Source organism: Delphinus delphis, chromosome 8 (genome assembly GCF_949987515.2).
Source record: "Delphinus delphis chromosome 8, mDelDel1.2, whole genome shotgun sequence".
In the NCBI taxonomy this organism is placed as follows: domain Eukaryota; kingdom Metazoa; phylum Chordata; class Mammalia; order Artiodactyla; family Delphinidae; genus Delphinus; species Delphinus delphis.
The window spans coordinates 104,716,327-104,743,046 of record NC_082690.1 but is presented as its reverse complement, the minus strand read 5'-3'; the positions used below and the strand labels follow the sequence as shown (position 1 = coordinate 104,743,046).

Sequence of the window (26,720 nt, the reverse complement as noted above, 5' to 3'; positions counted from 1 at the left end):
GTGACGAAGAGGAAACCGTTTCCTCTTCCTTACTGAAGGAAAAGATAGGCTCCCACCTGTTGGGCTTTTTCTTCTCTTTGACCCCACAGGTACCATCTTCTGCCTCAGCCTCATCTGAGACTACTGGCTGTTGCCCCGAAACTCACTTCTTTGTGTCCTTCTGCTGATCTTGTTCCTGACGATCTTGACTCTGCAGGACTTTTCCTCTTCTCTTGTCCTGTCGAAATTACTCTTCAGGCTTTCCTGCAATAAGCCTTGCTGAATCTATTGAGCTGGACGTGGGTTCTCTCTTTTAATAATAATGATGGTAAATAATGATTGATTGTTATTAATAATAAAAGTCATCCTTTGTTGAGCTCATACTGTGTGGTGGCAGGGACCTTGCTAAGCCCCTTTTATGTATTATTTGATTATCACAACAACCCTACAACAAAAGTACAGTTAGCTCCTTGTTTACAGATGAGGAACGGTGAGTGAAATAACTCGCTCAGAGTCACACAGCTAGGAAAGGGCACGGCTAGGGTCCTCCCCAAGCTGTCAGGCTCAGAGTACACGCTCGGGTCCCTCTCACGTACTATCCCGTTCTTACCTCTACTAGCTAGCCCCCAACAACCCTGCCCTATGCAGGGTATGTGCTCAAGACGTATTTTATTGAATTGAATGCCCCAAACATTCATTTTCAGCCTTGACATAATCTACCAAGGCAACTCGTTTTCTTGGAACATGGACTTAGTTCATTTGATGGTTTGCTGGCCTGTGTCTCCATTTTGCTCTTTACTGACCAGTGGCTAAAGCTAACGGACAGGTGTGGCCTTTCAAAAACAAGCAGTCTGTAAACTCTAGAAAGTGGTCACGCACCACCAACTGGGCTCCCATGGGTCCAAACACAGGTGTGCTCTTTGTGTGTGGGGTGGTGGTCTCTGCAGGAAGGGATCTGAGGACATAGCTGGCGAAATAGGAAACACATCAGCTTCTTCATTTGTGTCCAGTTGCAGAGTGAGACAGGAACCAGGCTCAGAGAATCCGGAGGTGAGTTAGCTCCTGAAGGATTGGAGGTGGCTCGAAAATTGGCCTGAGGTTGGATGGGAATGGGCAGGAAGACCAGGCACTTCAGATCAAACAAGAAAAGTTTCTAGAACGTGTTCTTGTGTAGTGGGTGCCAGAAAAAGGTTTTACTTAAATGCTTCTTATTAGGCACGTTGGCCAACCGTCTGAGCGCGTCCTCTATACCAGGCATGGTGCCAGTGCTTTGAGTGTGTACCTCCTCGGGAGCCTTCCTCCCTGGTGGTGTTACTCCCATTGCACATATGAGGAAACAAGCTTTGAGTGGTTCTGGGAGTGGGTGGCAAAGCAGCAAGAATAGAGCCCAGGTAGTCGGATGACAGAGCTGGGTTGCTCTCAGCCCCGTGCTGTCCTGGTGGCCCCCCAGATACCCTTGAGATCAGGGGAAGGCAAAGCAGCAGTTCTTCTCTGGGTTTTAAGTCTGTGTTCCTGCTATGCCTGGCTTCTCTGGGGAGTGCTGGGAGAGAAACGAGGGTAACACTTTCTTTTTCTTTTATTTAGATAACCCCTGCCTCCTGAGAGCTGACAATACACTTGAGGGTAAGTCCTGTGCCTGGGTCCAGGTCAGTGGGATGCCTGTGGGAGCAGCAGCTGTAGGTGTTAGCAGTCCTCGCACATCAGTGATCAAGCTCAATAAATAAAAAAGGCCAAGCTCTGAGTTTTGGAAAATATATGCAGTCTTTGTTCCAGACTCTCTTGGTTTTCTTGGTTTTCACAGGAAAGTGATGTCTGGCTCCCTGCTGGCCCCAGTTGGCTGCTGGCCAGCCTCAGCAGGAGGCCCTGCTTCTGGAAGGGTGTGGCTTGGGATGCCTGGTTGGGGGGGAGAGTGGCGAGGCTCCTCAGGACCACAGGAAGGAAGCATCTGTAGGGCTGGGCAGCCTCTGAGAAGAGCCCTTGAGTCCATGTGGAGAGCAGGCAGCTGGGCACAGGAGGTGGCTCTGTCAGCTGGCTGTAAAAGCACTTGATTGTGTCCAGACAACGATGAGGGGGTGAAGGTGGACTTGCCCCTCCTTCCCCCCACATAGTGCTGTGTGTGGCAGCACGGCCCTGTATAACCTCCTGCTCTTAAGGTTTCCCCTCACACGGGAAACTCCACCGATTGCATTGATCCCGGTGCATCTCCGCAGCCTAAATTCCAAGGCCCTCGGGTCCAGGGTCCACCTGGTGGTCTGTGAGAGGGCCCTAACCGGGCATGGTCCTGGCTCTGTGTAGCATCCCGCCTGCAGACAGACACTGGTATGCTCTTCCCTTCGTCCAGAGGCAGGCCAGCCGCTACCCCCTGTTTCACAGTCAGGTGCCCTGGGAACTTAGTGGCTCAGGGGCAGCTTTGCCCAGAGCTCAGGTTCAGTGCTCAGTGTGGAGATTCCTTTGTCCGGGGACTTTTTTCATATGATCCTTCAGAACCCATAAGCTGTTCTCCGTCCTGAGATTTTTCCACAGTCCTCACGTGTCCTAGGTCTTGGGCCAGGAGTGGCCGTTTTCCACTCTGAGATGGAGTTTGCTTGGAAAAGTGGGCGGAGTGTAAAGGCAGGTGGTATGAGTGGAAATGCCTCTGGACCTGTGACGGACTCCACCCTCCACAAACTTCCCACTGTTCTCTCTGCTTGCTGTCGGTCTCCCATCTTAGCTGATAGAGTTGAATGTTGTTGCTCTTTCTGGCATCCCTGTGAGGAGAAGAGAGGCAGTTTGGTGACAGTCCCAATTTCTCAGCTTACGGAGCTGAGAAATTGGGGCCCAGAGAAGGCTAATTAGCAGAATCCAAGATTCTGACACCCCTCCTTTTTTTTTTTTTTTTCCCCAGAGTATCATCTTTTCTTGCATGTCTTCCCCAAATCCATCAGTAGGAAGGGAAAATTAGTCGCCAGGAAGGGCCTTCTTCTGCCAGGTCATCTAATTTGTTAAAGCTTGTTTGGCTTTTCAGTCCCTACTTCCCTCCTGAGTCCATGGAGCTTTGCTTAGTTACTGTAACTAAGACTCTGCCATTGAAGGTTCTCGCCTTCCCCTGTCCTCCTCCTTTTGGTCGCCTTGGTGATCCTGGAGGGAGGTAGATGTGGGCTTTTTTTTTTTTAAGTATTATTCCAGAAGGCATAACCCTGGGTCATCTCAACACCCCCTCATTGCTGCTCTTCCTCACCTCCTTACCCTGATTTGCCTGTGGGGCAGGGGGCGTTTGGCGGTGGTGCTGGGATATCGGATATCCAAGGCAGCTCTAGGTACATTTCCACCAGCTGTGGGCCAGACTCCACATGTGGCAGCTCCTCTCTGGCTGAGGCCTCGGGAAAATTCCATGATCTGGCTGTGCTGAGTCATGCTTAGTCTCTGAGGATACGTGTGTCACCTTTCGCATGTCTGTCACTGGTCAGCCCAGGATCTGGGAAAGGCTGCAGTTACTTACTATAGAGTGATATCATGCTGCTGATCTTTTCTATTTGCCCATCGCTGTATGCTTTTCCCAGTGCTTTTACTAATGTGCTGTTTATCAATATGAAAATGATTAATATTAAATCATTTATAATAAGTGGATTATTCTGGAAAACATTCCTCTCGTGAATGAGGAAACTGAAGTTCGGTGAGACCAAGTGACTTGGTGAGTTTGGGGTGACTGGTGAGTAGCATGCTTGAGTGAGATTTTTTAATCATCCCCCCCGCCCCCGGGTTTTTGTGTAATGCAAAGATTATTCAGAAGTTACTTTGATTGTACAAATTGATTTTCAGTTTGTTCAAGTTACAAACTCAAAAATCTCATTCTTCCTTTAAGGGCCAGTCTTTTACATTTAGCTTTTAAGTGTAGCCTACCAATCTTTCTGTTCTACTTATGATTCTAGAAAATTTTAATAATCACTTTAAGGGGTCTTTGGGTTAATACTTGATCCATTTGCAATCTTAACTCATTTGAAAATTTTAAATTGAGTTTATGAATTACATTCAACTTCCTTTAATAATACTTGAAATTGTCTGATTACCAAATCTTTAATACTTAAATATTCCTGTTTAACTAATAAATTAAACTGACTCTTAAATTTTCTTAAACATTCCTATACTGTTTTATCTTATTTTTTCACACAGCTTTACTGAGGTGTTTTTGACATAATAAATTGCACATATTTAAAGTGTACAATTTATATTTTGAAATATGCATGCACTTGTGAAACCATGACCACAATTAAGATAGTGATTACCCAAAAGTGTCCTTGTGCCCCTTGGTAATCCCTGCCTCCCACCCCTCTCTGCCTTTACCATCTCCAAGTAACCACTGAACTGCTTTCTGTTACTATAGATTAATTTGCATTTTCTAGAATTTTACCTAAGTGGAATCATATAGTATGTACTCCTTTTTTGTCTGGCTTCATTCACTCAGCATAATTATTTTGAGGTTTGTCTATGTTGCATGTATGAATAGTTCTTTTTATTGCTGAGTAATATTCCATTAGTGGATATTCCACAATTTGTTTATCTCTTCACCTGTTCGTCATTTTAGTTTCCAGTTTTTGGTGATTCTAAATAAAGCTGCTGTGAACCTCTGTACAAGTCGTTGTATGGACATATATCTCCTTTTATCTTGGCAAATGTGTAGGAGCAGAGTGGCTGGATCATATGGTAGGTATATGTTTAACTTAAACTGCCCGACCGTTTTCCAAAGTGGATATATCATTTTACATTCCCACCAGCAGCAGATGAGGGTTCTGGTCCTTCCACACCCTTACCAACAATGGAGACGGTCAGTCTTTTTCATTTTAGCCATTCTGAAAGGTATGTAGTGGCATCTCATGGTCGTTTCAATTTGAATTTCCCTGGTAGCTAATGATGTTGAGCATCTTTTCATGTGCTTATTTGTCATCTGCCAATACTGATTTTATTTTATTTTATATTAGTTTTTTAAAACTTCATCTTTTTTTAAAAAATGTTTTATTTATTTTATTTTATTTATTTATTTTTGGCTGTGTTGAGTCTTTGTTGCTGTGCGCAGGCTTTCTCTAGTTGTGGTGAGCAGTGGCTGCTCTTTGTTGCAGTGTGCGGGCTCCTTATTGCAGTGGCTTCTCTTGTTGCAGAGCACAGGCTCTAGTCACAGGGGCCTCAGTAGTTGTGGCATGCGGGCTCAGTAGTTATGGCGCATGGGCTTTGTTGCTCCGCGGCATGTGGCATCCTCCCGGACCAGGGCTCGAATCCGTGTCCCCTGCATTGGCAGGCAGATTCTTAACCACTGCGACACTAGGGAAGCCCCAATACTGATTTTAAACTTAGTAAAATTCCGAGTTAAAATCCTAAGTTTAAACCAATTACTCAGTTACATATTTTAATTGGAATCTTGAGACTGACTCGTTACTCTGAACAGACCAAATTCCCTTGAACAGTGAAGTACATAAAGTAACAGATACATACAGATTTCTTAACACAAAATTATAAATATTATGGTTTTTATTTTCTTAGGCATATTTATATGCTTAAATTTCGTCTTCCTGGAGTTAAAGAAGCTTGCCTAATAAGGAAATAATGATATGATCTCAAACTGTAGTAAATCACTTTCCTAAGTGACATTTGGAGTTTCTTTCTCAACTGGATAACACTTTTTTTTTTATAATTCAAGAGATTGCTGCCCAGGGTGAAACTGGGTCTTAGTCTTTGAATCCAACTGCTAGGCAGAGCCCCGAGTCATTGCCATTTTGCCCCCAATTGGGGACGGTTTCATAGCCCATGTGCCCTAGATTGAGGCATGCCTAATCCTTCTCTTCTCATGGAACTCTGCACTTCTATACCCAGGCTGCTACGCTGTGTGACTGGATTCAGTTAATCTACTTAAGCCTTCATTTCTGTGCGCTATGGCCACAAAATAGGTGGAATTAAAATACAAAATAGGTGGAATTTAGATTCTGCATATCTTCCAAACCTTTGATCAAGGACTAGTTTTAAAATCCTGCCAGTGGGACTTTCCAGGTGGCACAGTGGTTAAGAATCCACCTGCCAGTGCAGGGGACATGGGTTCAAACCCTGATCTGGGAAGATTCCACATGCTGCAGAGGCTAAGCCTGTGCACCACAACTACTGAGTCCTCATGACACAACTACTGAAGCCTGCGTGCCTGGAGCCCATACTCCACAACTAAGAGAAGTCACTGCAATGAGAAGCCTGTGCACTGCAACAAAGAGTAGCCCCTGCTCTCCACAACTAGAGAAAAGCCTGCGCGCAGCAATGAAGACCCAATGCAGCCAAAAATTAATTAATTAATTAATTAAAAAAAAATCATGCCAGTGACACAGCAGTGTGGGAATTTGAGTCCCAGTCTTCTGTGTCTGGCGTTTCCTCCCTATACCTTACATCTTATCAAATGCAGAGAAAGGGAGTCTGGTACTTAAGGGTTCTTGGTTTCTGGTCAGGCTTGGTTACTAAGAAATTCTGGCACCCGAAACCCATGCCTGCCTTTTCGTATTCTTTAGTTCATCCCCCTGGAAATGGTGAGAACCCTGGCCTCTCCCTAACCTCCCAGTGGAGAGCTACAAGTCTCTTTGGAGGGACATTGTGATCAAACTCTTGTTAGAGATTTGGATATTATTTTATTTATTTTATTTTTTTAAAGTGATTTTTTAAAACTTTATTTTTAAAAATTTATTTATTTATTTATTTTTGGCTGCGTTGGGTCTTCGTTACTGTGCGAGGGCTTTCTCTAGTTGTGGCGAGCGGGGGCCACTCTTCATCGTGGTGCGCAGGCCTCTTACTGTCGCGGCCTTTCTTGTTGCGGAGCACAGGCGCCAGACGCACAGGCTCCGTAGTTGTGGCTCACGGGCCTAGTTGCTCCGTGGCACGTGGGATCTTCCCAGACCAGGGCTCGAACCCGTGTCCCCTGCATTGGCAGGCAGATTATCAACCACTGCACCACCAGGTAAGCCCTAAATTTATTATTTATTTATTTATTTTTGGCTGCGTTGGGTCTTCATTGCTGTGCGTGGGCTTTCTCTAGTTGCAGCGAGCGGGGACTACTCTTCGTTGCAGTGCGCAGGCTTCTCCTTGCGGTGGCTTCTCTTGTTGCGGAGCACGGGCTGTAGGCGCACAGGCTTCAGTAGTTGTGGCACATGGGCTCAGTAGTTGTCGCTCGCGGGCTGTAGAGCACAGGCTCGGTAGTTGTGGCGCACAGGCGTAGTTGCTCCGCGGCATGTGCGATCTTCCCGGACCAGGGCTCGAACCCGTGTCCCCTGCATTGGCAGGCGGATTCTTAACCACTGTGCCACCAGGGAAGTCCCAGAGATTTGGATTTTAGATGATAAACAGATCTGGACTTGCGTTCCTGTCTTGGTCACTGGGTGTGGCCTTAGGAAGCTTGTGACTGGTGAGTGGGACCTGGCTGAAAATTATTAATGCAGGCTGACCTCTCCCCTGTTGTCTAATGCTTATGTGGCTCCATATGGGTAAAAGCAAAGGTCTGTGGAGTTCCATGAAAAGGAAATTTGAATAGGGGACTGTCTTAGATTCCTGCTTTTCAGAAGTTTTAAATACAGTCTTTCCTTACCTTTGACTCTGAGTTCCCCCTTCAGGTGGTGAAGGAGCATTGCGTGATACACAGCGTGAGAATCTATTAAATGATGGCAGTGACATCACTGAGTATTAGCATCTGCATCCAAAGAGATAGGAAAATGTGCTCCATATCAGGGCAGGGCATTAAATGGCAGAGGATACAGAGAAAATTAAAACTAAAACTTAAAAAAAAAAAAGGCATTTGACAAGGCATTTGACATGGCAATTTCAGTTCTAGAAATGTAACCTAAGGTATAATGGGACAAGCACACAAGCATACTAGGCTGTTTGGATCAGCATTTTTATAGCAAAAAAAAAAAAAGGGAAACCACCAACTGTACATCAGAAAAGGATTGCTACATATGCAGTCCATTCAGTGTCATACAATGCAGCTTTAAACATAGCCCGTGTACCCTGATCAAACTGTTGCTGTAAACCTATTACCACAGAGCAAGAGCCAGGATACTTTTACTCGAGAAAAGGTAAAACAAAATGTATAATACCTCATTTTGGTTATTTTGGAATGTTATTCCAATTTTTTTTCTAGATGCTGGAATTATAAAATTATGTGTTTAATAAACGTTGCTGTGTCTTGTAAATAATCAGATTTTTAAAAAAATTTAGAGAAGTGTGGCATTTAAAACACTATTTGGGGCTTAAGATCAAGTACAGAGTGTTTAAGTATCAGAGTTCTTTTACCCATATTCTTCAAAAAATTGCTTAGAGGGATGAAAACCTCTTTCTAACTGCCATATGAGATATAGATTCCTCGGGAATGGTGAAATAAGGAGTTCTTAAAAGGTATTCCTCTGTAAAAGAAATGAGAAAACTGGCAAAAATTGTCAGAGTCAACTTTTTCAGAACTCTGGAAATTAACCAAAGGCTTACAGCAATCCAGGGAACATTTATTCAAGAAAAATGGCTGAATCTTGTTTTCAACAAAAGATTATGAGGCATGTAAAGAATGGCATATACACAGGGAAAGACACAATCAGTAGAAACTGGCCCTGAGGAAACTCAGGCCTTAGACTTTATAGACAAAGACTTTAAATCATCTGTTTAAAAATATGTTTAGGGCTTCCCCGGTGGCGCAGTGGTTGAGAGTCCGCCTGCCGTTGCAGGGGACACGGGTTCGTGCCCCGGTCCGGGAAGATCCCACGTGCCGCGGAGCGGCTGGGCCCGTGAGCCATGGCCGCTGAGCCTGCGCGTCCGGAGCCTGTGCTCCGCAACGGGAGAGGCCACAACAGTGAGAGGCCCGCGTACCGCAAAACAAAAAAACAAAAAAAAAACCAAAACAAACAAACAAAAAATATGTTTAGGACTTCCCTGTCAGTCCAGTGGTTAAGACTCGGAGCTTCCACTGCAGGGGGCATGGTTTTGATCCCTGGTTAGGGAATTAAGATGATCTCCCATGCCTCGCTGCATGGCCAAAAAAAAAAAAATGTTTAAAGAACTAAGGGAAAGTATGAGAACAATGCCTCACCAAAAAGAGATGATCAATAAGAGATAGAAATTACCAAAAAAAAAAAAAATTCTGGAGTTGAAAATTACAATAACTAAAGTGAAAAAATCACTAGGAGCTCAACAGCAGAGTTGGGCAGGCAGAAGAATCAGCAAACTTTTTTTGTTTTGGCCGCGCCACGCAGAATGTGGGATCTTAGTTCCCTGACCAGGGATTGAACCTGCACCCTCGGCAGTGAAAGTGCAGAGTCCTAACCACTAGACCACCAGGGAATTCCCAGAATCAGCAAACTTGAAGATAGGTCATTTGAGGTTAAACACTGAGAAACAGAAGGAAAAAAGAATGAAGGAAAATGAGCAGGGCCTCAGACACCGACAGCATACGCATGATGGGAGTCCTAGAAAGAGGATAGAAAGGAGCAGAACGAATGTTTGATGAAATAGCCCTAAAATTCCCAAATTTGATGAAAAACAGTAATTTATGTACCCAGGAAGTTCAGTGAACTCCAAGTAGGATAAAATCAAAGAGATCCACACCTAGACACATCATAATCAAAGAATCTTGAAAACAGCAAGAGATAAGCGACTCATCACAAGGACCTTTGATAAGGTTAAGAGCTGACTTCTCCTTGGAAACCATGGATGCCAGAAGGCAGTGAGATGACATAGATGCCATATGAGGCAAAACCTTTAACTGTATTTGATCTTTGAGTCTTAGATGGCTCTGATCTCTTCCATCTTCAGGGATAACATGTCAATGTAGTCCCTAAATAAAAATTACTCAAGCTCCTTTCACACTTGACCTGTAGGAATTCTTTTACCAAGTTCCCCTCTGCAGGTATTTTTAGAAATACCTAAGGAATACTTATTATGTGTTCCACCAAGCCTGGGACATAGTTGGGGCTCAAAAAATCTTTGTTAAATGAATAAAATCTACCTGGGTTACTGATATCCTTGGCCAGCTGTCTATTTTCTCTTCTGCATGTCACTAGTTCTCCCTGTCTCAGGGCTGTTGCCTCCTTCCTCATACTATTTTGCCTTCAACATGCAAACAGACTTAACTCATAACTTCTCAAAGTACATCTTTTATTATATTTTATTTTATTTTTTTGGCGATACGCAGGCCTCTCACTGTTGTGGCCTCTCCCGTTGTGGAGCACAGGCTCCAGACGCACAGGCTCAGCGGCCATGGCTCACGGGCCCAGCCGCTCCGCGGCATGTGGGATCTTCCCGGACCGGGGCGCGAACCCGTGTTCCCTGCAACGGCAGGCGGACTCTCAACCACTGCGCCACCGGGGAAGCCCTCAAAGTACATCTTTTAAAAATATTACCAGGCTTCCGGGTGGTGCAGTGGTTAAGAATCTGCCTGCCAGTGCAGGGGACACAGGTTCGAGCCCTGGTCCGGGAAGATCCCACGTCCCGCAGAGCAACTAAGCCCGTGCATCACAACTACTGAGCCTGCACTCTAGAGCCCGCAAGCCACAACTACTGAAGCCTGCGCACCTAGAGCCCGTGCTCCGCAACAAGAGAAGCCACCGCAGTGAGAAGCCCGCGCACCACAACGAAGAGTAGCCCCCGCTCGCCACAACTAGAGAAAGCCCGCGCACAGCAACAAAGACCCAACACAGCTAAAAATAAAAATAAATAAATAAAATTTAAAAAATAAATAAAATATTACCAGATATTTCACAAAATTTTACTGAATGCTCGGGGATAGCAGGTTGGAATTACAACACAGAAAAAAAATTTTTGTCCCCAAAGGTGAATTCAACCTTTACCTCAAGAAAAATAGAACAACTACTATAATCTACTAATGGCAGCCTCTCCCCTACCCATCAGCCATCAAGGTTTCAACTGTCTCACCCCAGGACACTATGGAACCAACTGCTGATGTTCTGTTGCTTTTGTTGTTGATAATATTCCTTATATGTGTATCACACTTTAGAGTTTTATTCTTTATTGGACAGTTCTCATTGGGACAGGTTAAGGTTGTGGTTTCATCGTCATGGATGATGGATCAGAGGTTCGGGGGGGTTCAGTGACTTACCCAGCTCCACCAGTAAGAGGCAGAGCCAAGCTTTGGAAGCAGCAGTTCCAGCTCCTGGCCTTGGGTTCTTCCTGCTGTCCAGAATATTAGAACATGATGCCTCAGTGTCACTGTGCGCAGGTCTGAGAAGACCAACCCGAAACTCTCCGACTTTCCTACTTAAATTAATCTCTTCATCCGTGTTTGCTGCTTTTGTCCCAAAAGCCATTTGTTGTCACCTGGACTTGTGGCCGGCTGGGAGTCTTCACTCAGGGCAGGGCTCTCCTCCCTGCCATGTTGCCTAAGACCTTTTGCCTTTCCTCAACCTTTCTGGATTTTGACTATTCAGTTCCAGCCGGTTGCAAAACAGCTGTTTGTGTTTTTGCTGACCCGAATCATCTTTCCATCCCTTTTTACTTCTGATATTCTTAAATGGCAGTTTCAGTATTTGGCAAAATAAATTCCCCGTGATCCAATCCTGAGTTTTCACACTTCACTGAATGGTTTAAAAAGGGCGAAAGTTATTACTGTGCATTGTTCTAAGAAAGTGTTCTTTGCTCGAGCATTTGCTGTGCATCTGTGGCAGGCACAGATGGATCTGACGACATGGCCCCTGCCTTCAGTCGCGTATCCTGTGGTTGAGGAGAGAAGGGATGCATGTCCTGGGGCAAAATACATGCTCGCTCAAGTAGTAACTAGCTAATAAGGAACAGTCATAACTGCTGTTTACTGAGTGCTGTTTCTGTGGCAGGTAAGATGCTAAATGCAAAAACGAATGTAGAAAATTATCAGGCAAGTTCCTTAGGCTCTTTGAGCTTTGGTTTCCTCGTCTATAACATAGGGGCAATAAGACCTTCCTCATGGGGATATTGGGGCGATTAAATGAAATAACGTAAAGCGGCACTTAGTGGGCACATCCTAGTGGTGGCTGTGTTGATGGGGCCAGTGGAGAATAGTTCCAGGAGAACTCATTATGGAGAGTAGAATACATGAGGCCAAGGGCCTGCAAGCTGAGGGGACTGGGTGGGAGGGGAGCTGCTCAGAAAGGACTTCTTGGGAGAGCTGGCCCTTGAATGAGGGAGTCACATTGGGGTTGGTGGAGAGGAGGGGACGGTACCCAGGCAGTGGCACACGGAGGAAAGTCATGGCGATGAGAAGAGCCAGGCATGGGAAAGGGGTGATGCCCCTAGCCTCACTGTCAGGAGGAAGGCGATGGATGGTCCATGAAGGTGGAGATTTGTGTTTGCTTTGTCTTCTGCTGAACACACAGGACCCTGGAACTTAGGAAACCCTGTTTAAAAAAAAAAAGGATGCTCTTGGGGATTAGTGAGCATCAGGGCTGGGAGATTCATTCTGTGAATGCCCAGCTGCCTGTTGGGATTTGAGACAAGAAGCCTCTGAGATGCTTGAGCTGGCGACCCCCCGAAAGGTGAATGGGGTTTTGAGAAACTCTTCTGGAAGCAGTGAGCCAGCTGACCTGGCATGGGGAGAGGCAGGAGGTCAGGGTGGGGGACCAGCTCTGAGAGGCAATTGTTGCAATTCAGACCAGCTGTTACCACGTGTGTGGACTAGGGAAGGGGTGGTGATGGGAAGGAAGAAGTGAACACAGAAGAAAGGTTGTCATGGAGCGAAGTGGAGAGAGGACTTGGAGAACTCTAGTTTGTAACTCTACCTCTGTCCCGAAATGCAGAGCAAGAAAAGCAACGCATTCATGTAGCTGAAGGACTGAGGTCGGGGAGAGTGGAGAGGCGTAGAAATAAGGAGTTGAAGTGGGGTGCCATCTTTGGAGATGGGCTATTAAACCCCGCTCAGAATTTCCTGAGAAAACTGAGTTTGCTTGAGACCGGAGCAGTTAGTCCTGAGAACTTAACCTGGAGAAAAGTTAGAATAGACGGGGGGCACCTGCTGACGAGAGGGGAAGTGCGTGGAGACTGAAGTCACAAGTTAGGGGATGGTCAGCTTTACCTTCTATTGTAGGAAAGGTCTGAGTCTAGTCTTGCAGCTGGCCTCTCCCTTTGTTGTTTTTACAACTCTGAGTCAGTTTTCTTCCCCCTCATGACTCACTTCTGCAGCTGGGGAGAACACAGCTTAAAGAGGCTTTCTCTCTAGGGGGCAGATGAAGGACATTTCTGGGGCAGAGGGCCCCAGAATGTAGCCATTCCTAGCAGACTTATGGCCCCAGAAGGACGTTTCACTCACTGCCTCTTTGAGATTTTTGTCCCAGATCAGCCAGCCCGGCAGAATAAGCCCAAGTGGTCAGTTATCGATGGGATCCCAACCAGGGGTCTCTGATGGTGTTTTTTACGTTGAACATCTCTGACACCAAATGTGTGCTGTTTTTCCCAGCACCAGCAAATTCTCTGACTCTGGCACCAACTGGGTGATCTACAATTTAATTCAGTTCTGACACTAACCACTTGGAGTTAGTGCAGATACCAGAAGTTAAGCGCTCAGTCCCACAAGACTGTCCCTATTTCAGTCCCCAGTCCCCAGTTACCACCTGTACTTCTGACCAACCGACTAGAAATAGGGCATTCCCACCTAGGTTTGATAATTTGCTGTAATGGCTCGCAGAACTCAGGGAAACACTTTACTTACATTTACTGATTTATTTTAAAGGATACAAATAAACAGCCAGATAAAGGGGTACTTTAGGTGAGGTCTGGAAGGATCCAGGCACAGGATCTTCTGCCCCCATGGAGTTAGGGTGCCTCACCCTACTGGCATTCACCAACCAGGAAGTTCCCTGAACCCTGTGGTTTAGGGTATTTATGGAGGTTCCATTGTGTAGGCATGATTGGCCATTGGTGATTAACTCAATCTCCAGCTCCTCCCCACTTCCTCGAAGTCGGAAGTCAGGGGTTAGGGCTGAAAGTGCCAATCCTCTAATCGCGTGGTTGCTTCCTGCGGTTAGCCAGCCCCTATCCTGACGCTATATCTAGGAGCTCACCAAGAGTCATTGTATCAGCACAAACTCAGGCGTGGTTGAAAGGGACTTTTATGAATAACAGAAGGTGCTCCTCTCACCCCTATCACTCAGGAAATTCCAAGCGTTTTAGAAACTCTTGTGCCAGGAACCTAGGGCAAAGACCAAATATATATTTCTTATTATATCACAACATTGCAGGGTCTCTGTGGGATTCTAGGCTTGGATGGGCTGGAGTTGTACCCTGGCTGTGAAATCTTTTGAGATGATGGAGGACCTTCCACCCTGAAATCTGAGGTCTGGTGAAGCAGTTACTGATAAGGCAAAGGAAGCCCAGGTGTGATCCATGTAATGGCCTCAGCAGCACTACACTTGAACCTAATAGAGTTTAACAGGTTACCAAGTGGTAACCCAAAAGATTAGGGCTTGACTTAAAAAAAAAAAAAAAGAGTTTTATATTTTAGCTCAGTAATACTTGCACCTGGTACAGATGTTTAAATGTATAAAAATCTCCTTTTGGGGCTTCCCTGGTGGCGCAGTGGTTGAGAGTCCGCCTGCCAATGCAGGGGACACGGGTTCGTGCCCCGGTCCGGGAAGATCCCACATGATGCGGAGCGGCTGGGCCCGTGAGCCATGGCCGCTGAGCCTGCGCGTCCGGAGCCTGTGCCCTGCAACGGGAGAGGCCACAACAGTGAGAGGCCCGCGTATCGCAAAAAAAAAAAAAAAAAAAAAAAAAATCTCCTTTTGTTTTCTCTCCCTTATAACCCAGTGTCTCTCCCTAGAGGCCACCTCTGGTTAAAGTGTCTTGTCTATCCTTTTAGAGACGATGTGGCCATTTAAAATAGAAGTATACTTCTGTTCTTTTTTTCTCCTACACCCTCTCTCTGCTCTGTGCCCTTTTCATTTATGAATGTATCTTAGAGATACATTCCATATCAATACGGATGTCTGCCTCACTCTTTTTCTTTTTTTTAAACAAAATGCACATCTTTATTTGTATATTGGAGAGTCTGAAAGAATATATACCAAACTGTTAATTCTATTTGAGGAAAAAAAGGGAGGGTATCAGTTACTGTGTTTTCACTTGCAAATAATAGAAAATATAGACACAAATATGCTTAAATAATAAATGGAATATAGTGACCAAGTAACCAAAAAGCTCAGACGTGAAGTGGGCTTTGGTGAAGGGTTAATGCAGGAGTTCAACAGTGTCATTCAGCTGCCAGCTTTTCTCTGTCTTGCCCTTTGCCTTCAAAGGTAAAAGCTTCTTGAGGACGTTATGCTAAGTGAAATAAGCCAGACAAAAAAGGACAAATACTGTATGATTCCACTTATATAAGGTACATAGAACTGTCAGACTTTTTTTTTTTAACATCTTTATTGGAGTATAATTGCTTTACAGTGTTGTGTTAGTTTCTGCTGTATAACAAAGTGAATCATTATATGCATACGTATATCCCCCATATCCCTTCCCTCTTGCGTCTCCCTCCCACCCTCCTTATCCCACCCCTCTAGGTGGTCGCAAAGCACCGAGCTGATCTCCCTGTGCTATGCAGCTGCTTCCCACTAGCTATCTGTTTTACATTTGGTAGTGTATATATGTCTATGCTACTCTCTCACTTCGTCCCAGCTTACCCTTCCCCCTCCCCATGTCCTCAGGTCCATTCTCTACATCTGTGTATTTATTCCTGTCCTGCCCCTAGGTTCTTCAGAACCATTTTTTTTTTAGATTCCATATATGTGTGTTAGCATACGGTATTTGTTATTCTCTTTCTGACTTACTTCACTCTGTATGACAGACTTCAGGTCCATCCACCTCACTACAAATAGCTCAATTTCGTTTCTTTTTATGGCTGAGTAATATTCCATTGTATATATGTGCCACATCTTCTTTATCCATTCATCTGTCAATGGACACTTAGGTTGCTTCCATGTCCTGGCTATTGTAAATAGAGCTGCAATGAACATTGTGGTACATGTATCTTTTTGAATTATGGTTTTCTCAGGGTAGATGCCCAGTAGTGGGATTGCTGGGTCGTATGGTAGTTCTATTTGTAGTTTTTTAAGGAACCTCCATACTGTTCTCCATAGTGGCTGTATCAATTTATATTCCCACCAACAGTGCAAGAGGGTTCCCTTTTCTCCACACCCTCTACAGCATTTACTGTTTCTAGATTTTTTGATGATGGCCATTCTGACTCGTGTGAGGTGATACCTCATTGTCATTTTGATTTGCATTTCTCTAATGATTAGTGATGTTGAGCATCTTTTCATGTGTTTGTTGGCAATCTGTTTATCTTCTTTGGAGAAATGTCTATTTAGGTCTTCTGCCCATTTTTGGATTGGGTTGTTTGTCTTTTTGATATTTAGCTGCATGAGCTGCTTATATATTTTGGAGATTAATCCTTTGTCAGTTGCTTCGTTTGCAAACATTTTCTCCCATTCTATGGGCTGTCTTTTTTTTTTTTACGGTTTCCTTTGCTGTGCAAAAGCTTTTAAGTTTCTTAGGTCCCATTTGTTTGTTTTTGTTTTTATTTGCATTTCTTTAGGAGGTGGGTCAAAAAGGATCTTGCTGTGATTTATGTCATAGAGTGTTCTGCCTATGCTTTCCTCTAACAGTTTTATAGTGTCTGGCCTTACATTTAGGTTTTTAATCCATTTTGAGTTTATTTTTGTGTATGGTGTTAGAAAGTGTTCTAATTTCATTCTTTTACATGTAGCTGTCCAGTTTTCCCAGCACCACTTATTGAAGAGGCTGTCTTTTCTCCATTGTATACTCTTGCCTCCTTTATCAAAGATAAGGTGACCATATGTGCGTGGGTTTATCTCTGGGCTATCTATCCTGTTTCATTGATCTATATTTCTGTTTTTGTACCAGTACCATACTGTCTTTTTTTTTTTTTTTAACATCTTTATTGGGGTATCATTGCTTTACAATGGTGTGTTAGTTTCTGCTTTATAACAAAGTGAATCAGTTATACATATACATATGTTCCCATATCTCTTCCCTCTTGCGTCTCCCACCCTCCCACCCTCCCTATCCCACCTCTCCAGGCGGTCACAAAGCACCGAGCTGATGAGCTGATATCCCTGTGCTATGCGGCTGCTTCCCACTAGCTATCTACCTTACGTTTGGTGGTGTATATATGTCCATGCCTCTCTCTGGCTTTGTCACAACTCCCCCTTCCCCCTCCCCATATCCTCAAGTCCGTTCTCCAGTAGCTCTGTGTCTTTATTCCTGTCTTACCCCTAGGTTCTTCATGACATTTTATTTTGTTAAATTCCATATATATGTGTTAGCATACAGTATTTGTCTTTCTCTTTCTGACTTACTTCACTCTGTATGACAGACTCTAGGTCTATCCACCTCATTACAAATAGCTCAATTTCGTTTCTTTTTATGGCTGAGTAATATTCCATTGTATATATGTGCCACATCTTCTTTATCCATTCATCCGATGATGGGCACTTAGGATGTTTCCATCTCCGGGCTATTGTAAATAGAGCTGCAATGAACATTTTGGTACATGACTCTTTTTGAATTTGGGTTTTCTCAGGGTATATGCCCAGTAGTGGGATTGATGGGTCATATAGTAGTTCTATTTGTAGTTTTTTAAGGAACCTCCATACTGTTTTGCATAGTGGCTGAACCAATTCACATTCCCACCAGCAGTGCAAAAGTGTTCCCTTTTCTCCACACCCTCTCCAGCATTTATTGTTTCTAGATTTTTTGATGATGGCCATTCTGACTGGTGTGAGATGATATCTCATTGTAGTTTTGTTTTGCATTTCTATAATGCTTAATGATGTTGACCATTCTTTCATGTGTTTGTTGACAGTCTGTATCTCTTCTTTGCAGAAATGTCTATTTAGGTCTTCTGCCCATTTTTGGATTGGGTTGTTTGTTTTTTTGTTATTGAGCTGCTTGTAAATTTTGGAAATTAATCCTTTCTCAGCTGCTTCATTTGCAAATATTTTCTCCCATTCTGACGGTTGTCCTTTGGTCTTGTTTATGGTTTCCTTTGCTGTGCAAAAGCTTTGAAGTTTCATTAGGTCCCATTTGTTTATTTTTATTTCCATTTCTCTAGGAGGTGGGTCAAAAAGGATCTTGCTGTGATTTATGTCATAGAGTGTTCTGCCTATGTTTTCCTCTAACAGTTTTATAGTTTCTGGCCTTACATTTAGGTCTTTAATCCATTTTGAGCTTATTTTTGTGTATGGTGTTAGGGAGTGATCTAATCTCATAGTTTTACATGTACCTGTCCAGTTTTCCCAGCACCACTTATTGAAGAGGCTGTCCTTTCTCCACTGTACATTCCTGCCTCCTTTATCAAAGACAAGGTGACCATATGTGTGTGGGTTTATCTCTGGGCTTTCTATCCTGTTCCATTGATCTATCTTTCTGTTTTTGTGCCAGTACCATACTGTCTTGATTACTGTAGCTTTGTAGTATAGTTTGAAGTCAGGGAGCCTGATTCCTCCAGCTCCGTTTTTCATTCTCAAGATTGCTTTGGCTATTTGGGGTCTTTTGTGTTTCCATACAAATTGTGAAATTTTTTGTTCTAGTTCTGTGAAAAATGCCAGTGGTAGTTTGATAGGGATTGCATTGAATCTGTAGATTGCTTTGGGTAGAAGAGTCATTTTCACAATGTTGATTCTTCCAATCCAAGAACATGGTGTATCTCTCCATCTATTTGTATCATCTTTAATTTCTTTCATCAGTGTCTTATAATTTTCTGCATACAGGTCTTTTGTCTCCTTAGGTAGGTTTATTCCTAGATATTTTATTCTTTTTGTTGCAGTGGTAAATGGGAGTGTTTTCTTGATTTCACTTTCAGATTTTTCATCATTAGTGTATAGGAATGCAAGAGATTTCTGTGCATTAATTTTGTATCCTGCAACTTTACCAAATTCATTGATTAGCTCTAGTAGTTTTCTGGTGGCATTTTTAGGATTCTCTATTTATAGTATCATGTCATCTGCAAACGGTGACAGCTTTACTTCTTCTTTTCTGATTTGGATTCCTTTTATTTCCTTTTCTTCTCTGATTGCTGCGGCTAAAACTTCCAAAACTATATTGAATAAGAGTGGTGAGAGTGGGCAGCCTTGTCTTGTTCCTGATCTTAGTGTAAATGCTTTCAGTTTTTCACCATTGAGGATGATGTTGGCTGTGGGTTTGTCATATATGGCCTTTATTATGTTGAGGAAAGTTCCCTCTATGCCTACTTTCTGCAGGGTTTTTATTTTTGGGTGTTGTATTTTATTTTGGGTGTTGAATTTTGTCAGAAGCTTTCTCTGCATCTATTGAGATGATCATATGGTTTTTCTCCTTCAGTTTGTTAATATGGTTTATCACATTGATAGATTTGCGTATATTGAAGAATCCTTGCATTCCTGGAATAAACCCCACTTGATCATGGTGTATGAGCCTTTTAATGTTCTGTTGGATTCTGTTTGCTAGTATTTTGTTGAGGACTTTTGCATCTATGTTCATCAGTGATATTGGCCTGTAGTTTTCTTTCTTGGTGACATCCTTGTCTGGTTTTGGTATCAAGGTGTTGGTGGCCTCATAGCATGAGTTTGGGAGTGTTCCTCCCTCTGCTGTATTTTGGAAGAGTTTGAGAAGGATAGGTGTTAGCTCTTCTCTAAATATTTGATAGAATTCGCCTGTGAAGCCATCTGGTCCTGGACTTCTGTTTGTTGGAAGATTTTTAATCACAGTCTCAATTTCAGTGCTTGTGATCAGTCTGTTCATATTTTCTATTTCTTCCTGGTTCAGTCTTGGAAGGTTGTGCTTTTCTAAGAATTTGTCCATTTCTTCCAGGTTGTCCACTTTATTGGCATAGAGTTGCTTGTAGTAATCTCTCATGATCCTTTGTATTTCTGCAGGGTCAGTTGTTACTTCTCCTTTTTCATTTCTAATTCTGCTGATTTGAGTCTTCTCCCTTTTTTTCTTGATGAGTCTGGCTAATGCTTTATCAATTTTGTTTATCTTCTCAAAGAACCAGCTTTTAGTTTTATTGATCTTTGCTATTGTTTCCTTCTTTTTCATTTATTTCTGATCTTATCTTTATGATTTCTTTTCTTCTGCTAACTTTGGGGTTTTTTGGTTTTTTTTTTTAATTTTATTTTATTATTTATTTATTTATGGCTGTGTTGGGTCTTTGTTGCTGTGCGAGGGCTTTCTCTAGTTGCGGTGAGCGGGGGCTACTCTTCATTGTGGTGTGCGGGCTTCTCGTTTCAGTGGTTTCACTTGTTGCACAGCATGGGCTCTAGGCGCACGGGCTTCGGTAGTTGTGGCATGTGGGTTCATTAGTTGTGGCTCACGGGCTCTAGAGTGCAGGATCAGTAGTTGTGGCACACAGGCTTAGTTGCTCCATTATATGTGGGATCTTCCCGGACCAGGGCTCGAACCCGTGTCCCTTGCATTGGCAGGTGGATTCTTAACCACTGTGCCACCAGGGAAGTCCCTATTCTGACTTTTGTAGTAATAATTCTCTTGATTTTCTCAATAGTTTACCACTTATGAACAATCTCTAAATAACTTACTGTTTAGTTCTGCCTCTTTTGGAACATCATAGACATGGAGTTGTACTGTGACTTCTGTGACTGGCTTCGCATTACATTGGGATTTATCCACGGGCATGCATGTGACTCCTTTCATTTTCTGTGCTGTGTAGCTTTACACTGTATGAATGTGTTACAGTGTATTTATCCTTTCTGCTGCCTGGAAGCCTGTATGTGTTTGCTCTTAGGAATAACCCTGCTGGGCACATTCTTATACATGGCCCCTGGTGTACGGGAGCAAGTTTTTCCAGGATATGAAGTAGGAGTGGAATTCCTGCCACATCTAACTCTTCCTGGTTATGCAAAACTCTATTCCAGTGTGGTTGTACTAATTTACCCTTTTTCCCACCAGCAATATAGAGCATTGAGTATTTTCTGACCACCCATGTGGTGGGAATTTGAACCACAAACCTGTGAGTGTTGTCTTGTGATTACAACTTCTTGGGGTGAGTTTGTTTGTTTCTCCAACTGCTCAGTGCCGAAGATAGAGACATTTGATGTTTTGTGCAGGTAGCTCTTGGGGGTGAGGAGAGGTAGATCAGGTTTGTTTCTGCTTTACTCGTATTCTGAGGGAGTATCGTTGGAAGTCACAACTTCACTGGAGGTAAGGTCTCCTTAGACCTCCCACCTTGGGTGGGCTCTGGGCTCTGCCTGTGTGCCCTTTGAAACTTGGAAAACTGAAGCTCAGGTTTGCCTTGGTTCTGCAAATGCCCTCAGTGCAAAAACTTCAATGTTTACTTGCCTCTCTGGGTTTCTGCCTCTGCTTAGATTTGGACCCAAATGTTCCTTATTTTCTTGCTAACTTGTCTATTCTTTCAAGAAAAAAATTTAAATATATATACATATATAGACACACACATATTTTATCTAGCATTTTTAGTTGTTTTCAGCAGGAGGGTTGGACGGTTATCTCCCCCAGCTAGAAAATTTCTTTTTTAAAGTAGTGCTTTTGGAATGGAGTCCTTGCATCCCTAGGGATGTGGCTTCCATTCTCATGGGTCTTTGGGTTTCACACTTGAGAATAAGACCATCAGTATCACAGTGATGTTATGGAGGCGGTTTGGGCTGTTCCCCCAGAGTTGTAGTACTTTGCTGCTTGGGTTGGGCCAGAAAATGTGACTCACTCATTTCAAACTCATGTGACACTGATTTGTCCCAGAAGGCCACTTTGTGAATTTGTAATGGAAGATGGAATCTCTGGGGTCTGCCCCTCCTGGTTTTAAAGACCTGTGGTTGGCCCATCTGTACCAAGTACCAGGGGCTGTGTACCAGCCAGGGGCTGTGTCCACTCTAGCATTCACTATATAGATAGGGTTGCTTTGGAGAGCAGGAATAGCACAACTATTAATACATGTCTTAAGGGGTTTTAAAAATGATATTATCCTATTTTAGACCCTGGTCCCCCTTGACTCTGGTTGCAGATTCCTACTTTCACATAGATCTTTTTCCAATTATTTTGCCCTTCTGATTTATGAAATTCCCCATAATTCACATATTTTTGGCATTCCTGGGAAGACTGAATACCCTTGCTGTCATTCTGCTACTGCCAAACTGATCTTGTTATGTGTTAATTTCAGGCTGGCCTGATTCTTGTTTGGTTTTGTGTTTTCTTAAAAACCTTTTCATATTGTCCTTCTGTTGTCTGGAAACGAAAAAGGCTACTTATTTATTTTATTTTTCCTTTTTTTCTTATTGTGGTAAAATACACATAAACTTTACCCTGTGAACCATTTTTAAGTATACAGTTCAGTGGTATTAAGTCCATTTCACATTGTTGTGCAACCATCCTCACCATCCATCCCCATAACTCTTTTCATCTTGTAAAACAGAAACTCACTCCATTAAACAATAACTTCTATTCTCCCCTCCCTGCCAGGCCCTGGCGACCATCATTATACTTTTCGTGTTTTCATGTGCTTATTGGCCATTTATATATCTTCTTTGAAGAAATGTTTATCCAAGTCCTTTTTTCCATTTTTGAATTGGGTTGTTTGTTTTTTTGCTGTTGAGTTTTAGGAGTTCTCTCTATATTCTAGTTATTAACCCTTTATCAGATATATGATTTGCAAATATTTTCTCCCTTTCTGTGGGTTGCCTTTTTACTCTGTGAATAATGTCTTCTTTTTTTTTGTGAAGTACAGTTGATTTACAATGTTGTGTTACTTTCTGCTATACAGCAAAGTGAATCAGTTATACATATACATATATCCATTCTTTTTTAGATTCTTTTCCCATATAGGTCATTACAGAGTACTGAGTAGAAGTTCCCTGTGCTATACAGTAGGTCCTTATTAGTTATTTTATATATAGTAGTGTATATATGTCAATCCCAATCTCCCAATTTATCCCTCCCCTTCTTCCCCTCCCGGTAACCATAAGATTGTTTTCTACATCTGTAACTCTATTTCTGTTTTGTAAATAAGTTCATCTAAAACATTTTTTTTAGATTCCACATATAAGCGATATCATATGATATTTGTCCCTCTCTGACTTACTTCACTCAGTATGATGATCTCTGGGTCCATCCATGCTGCTGCAAATGGCATTATTTTGTTCTTTTTTATGGCTGAGTAATATTCCATTGTATATATGTGTCACATCTTCTTTATCCATTCCTCTGTCAGTGGACATTTAGGTTGCTTCCACGTCCTGGCTGTTGTAAATAGTGCTGCAGTGAACATTGTGGTGCATGTATCTTTTTGAATGACGGTTTTCTCTGGGTATATGCTGAATCACATAGTAGCTCTATTTTTAGTTTTTTAAGGAACCTCTGTACTGTTCTCCATTGTGGCTGTACCAGTTTACATTCTCACCAACAGTGTAGGAGGGTTCCCTTTTCTCCACACCCTCTCCAGCATTTACTCTTTATAGATTTTTTGATGATGGCCATTCTGACCGGTATGAAGTGGTACCTCGTTGTAGTTTTGATTTGCATTTCTCTAATAATTAGTGACGTTGAGCATCTTTTCATGTGCTTTTTGGCCATCTGAATAATGTCTTCAGATGCACAAATTTTTAAAATTTTCATGAAGTTCAATTTGTCTATTTTTTCTTTTGTTATTTGTGCCTTTGATGTCATATTAGAGAAGTCCAGTGTCCAAAGTCATGAAGCTTTTGTCCTGTTTTCTTCTAAGAGTGTTGTTATTTTTGGTTTTACATATAGGTCCTTGATCCATTTTGAGTTTATTTTTGTATATGGTGTTAAGTAAGAGTCCAACTTCATTCTTTTGGATGTGGGTATCCAATATTCCCAGCACTATTAGTTGAAAAGACTGTCCTTTCCCCATTGAATAGTCTTAGCATCCTCATGAAAAATAATTTGACCATATATGTGAGAGTTTATTTCTAGGCTCTCTGTTCTATTCCATTGGTCTATGTGTCTACCTTTATGCCAGTACCACACTGTAATTGATTACTGTAGCTTTGTAGTAGGTTTTGAAATCCGGAAGTATGAGTCTTCCAGTTTTGTTCTTCTTTTTCAAGATTGTTTTGGCTATTTGGGGTCCCTTGAGATTCCATTAGGATGGGTTTTTCTATTTCTACAAAAAAATGTCATTAGGATTTTGATAGGGATTGCTTTGAATCTGTAGAATGCTTTGGGTAGTATTGACATTTTAACAATATTAAGTCTTCCAATCCATGAACATAGAATGTGTTTCCATTTATTTATGTCTTCTTTAATTTTTTTCAGCAGTGCTTTATCGTTTACATTGTACCAGTCTATCAACTCCTTGGTTAATTCCTAAGTATTTTATTCTTCTTGATGCTATTGTAAATTGAATTGTTTTTGTAATTTTCTTTTCAGATAATTAATTGTTCATGTATAGAAATGCAACTGTTTTTTGTGTGCTAACGTTGTATCCTGATACTTTGCTGAATTCATCTGTTAGCTCTCACAGCTTTTTTATGGACTCTGTTGAGTTTTTATGTGTAAAATCATATCTGCAAACAGAGGTAATTTTACTTCTTCCTTTCCAATTTGGATGCCTTTAATTTCTCTTTCTTTTATAATTGCTCTGGCTAGAACTTCTAGTACTATGTTGAATAGAGTGGAGAAAGTGGCATCCTTACTTTGTTCCTGATTGTAGAAAAAGCTTTGTCTTTCACCATTGGGTATTATGTTTGCTATTTTTCATGAACATCTTTTATTATGTGGAGTTAGTTTACTTCTGTTACTGTTTTGTTGAATGTTTTTACTCTGAAAGGGTGTTGAATTTTGTTAAATGCTTTTTTTGCATCAAATGAGATGATCATGTGGGGGTTTTTTCCCTTCATTTTGTTGATGTGGCATATAACATTGATGTGTTTTTGTTTGTTGAACCATCCTTGCATTCCAGGAGTAAATCCCACTATGTCATGGTGTATAATCCTTTTAATATGCCTCTGAATTCTGTTTGTAGATTTTTACATCAGTGCTCATAAGGGATATTGATCTGTAGTTGTTTTTTTTTCTTGTAGTTTCTTTGTCAGGCTTTGTTATTAGGATTCTGCTAGCCTCATAGAATAAGTTAGGAAATGTCCCCTCCTCTTCAGTTTTTTGGAAAAGTTTCAGGAGGATTGGTATTAGTTCTTTAAATGTCTGATAGAATTCACCAGTGAAGCCATCAGGTCCAGGATTTTTCTTTGTTGGGTGATTTTTAATTACTGATTCAATCTCCTTACTAGTTATAGGTCTATTCAGATTTTTTTATTTCTATGTGATTTAGTCTTGGTGATTTTCTGTTTCTAGGAATCTATCCATGTCATCTAGGTGATTCAGTTTGTTGGTGTACCGTTGATCATAGTTATCTCTCACAGTCCTTTTGATTTCTGTATAATCAATAGTAATGTCCCCACTTTCATTTCTGATTTCAGTAATTTGAGTCTTCACTCTTTTTCTCTTAGTCCATCTAGCTAAAGGTTTGTTAATTTTGATCTTTTCTAAGACCCAACTTTTGGTTTCACTGATTTTCTCTATTGTTTTTCTATTCTCTATTTCATTTATCTCTGCTCTTAATCTTTATTATTTCCTTCCTTCTGCTGGCTTTGGACTTAGCTGTTCTTCGTTTACTTGTTCCTTAAGTTATAAAGTTAGGTTGGTGATTGAGGTCTTTCTTGTTTTTTAATGTAAGTATTTATAGCTATAAATTTCCCCCCAGCACTGCTTTCACTGCATCCCATAAGTTTTGGTATGTCATGCGTTTGGTTTCATTTGTCTCTAAGCATTTTATTTCCCTTGTGATTTCTTCTTTGAACAATAGGTTGTTTAAAAATGTGTTTAATTTCCACAAATTTGTGAGTTTTCCAGTTTTCCTTTTGTTATTAATTTTTAACTTCATCCTGTTATGGTAGAAGATACTTTGTATGATATGTATCTTTTAAAATCTTTTGAGACTTAATTAGTGGCCTAATATATGGTCTATCCTGGAAAACGTCCCACGTGCACTTGAGAAGAATGTGTATTCTGTTGTTGTTGGGTAGAGTGTTCTTCATATGTCTGTTAGATATAGCTGATTTATTGTGTTGTGTGAGTCCTCTATTTCCTTACTTCTGTTTTACCTATTATTTTGATAAGGTATTGAAGTCTCCAGCTATTATTATAGAACTGTCTATGTCTCCCTTCCATTTTGTCAGCTTTTTTTTTATTTTTTATTTTTTGCGGTATGCGGGCCTCTCACTGTTGTCGCCTCTCCCGTGGCGGAGCAAGGCTCCGGACGTGCAGGCTCAGCTGCCATGGCTCACGGGCCCAGCCGCTCCGCAGCATGTGGAATCTTCCCGGACCAGGGCACAAACCCGCGTCCCCTGCATCGGCAGGCGGACTCTCAACCACTGTGCCACCAGGGAAGCCCAATTTTGTCAGTTTTTGTTTCACATATTTTGATGGTCTGTCATTAGGTGTGTAAATGTTTATAATTGTTATGTTTTCTTGCTGTATTGAACTTTTTATTAACATATAATGTCCTTCTTTGTCTTTTTTAACCTTTTTTTATTTAAAGACTGTTTAATCTGATATTAGAATAGCCACTCCTGCTCTGTTTTGATTACTATGCATGAAATATCTTTTTCCATCCAGTCACTTTCAACCTGTTTGCGTCTTTGGATCTCAAGTGACTCTCTTGTAGACAGCGTATAATTGGATCTTGTGTTTTTATCCGTTCTGCCAATCTCTGTCATTTGATTGGAGAGTTTAATCCA

At 42.0% G+C, this 26,720-nt stretch overlaps 1 protein-coding gene across 2 annotated transcripts in view; it reads left to right on the top strand.

The window, feature by feature from the left end:
* Nucleotides 1-26,720, top strand: part of PC (pyruvate carboxylase) — a 106,534-nt gene that overhangs the window by 3,190 nt on the left and 76,624 nt on the right. For both annotated transcript variants that reach the window (XM_060019338.1, XM_060019339.1), the window contains one exon: nucleotides 1,564-1,602. The gene's annotated coding sequence lies outside the window, so the exon portion shown is untranslated. Of the gene's footprint in view, nucleotides 1-1,563; nucleotides 1,603-26,720 lie in introns of those variants that run through there.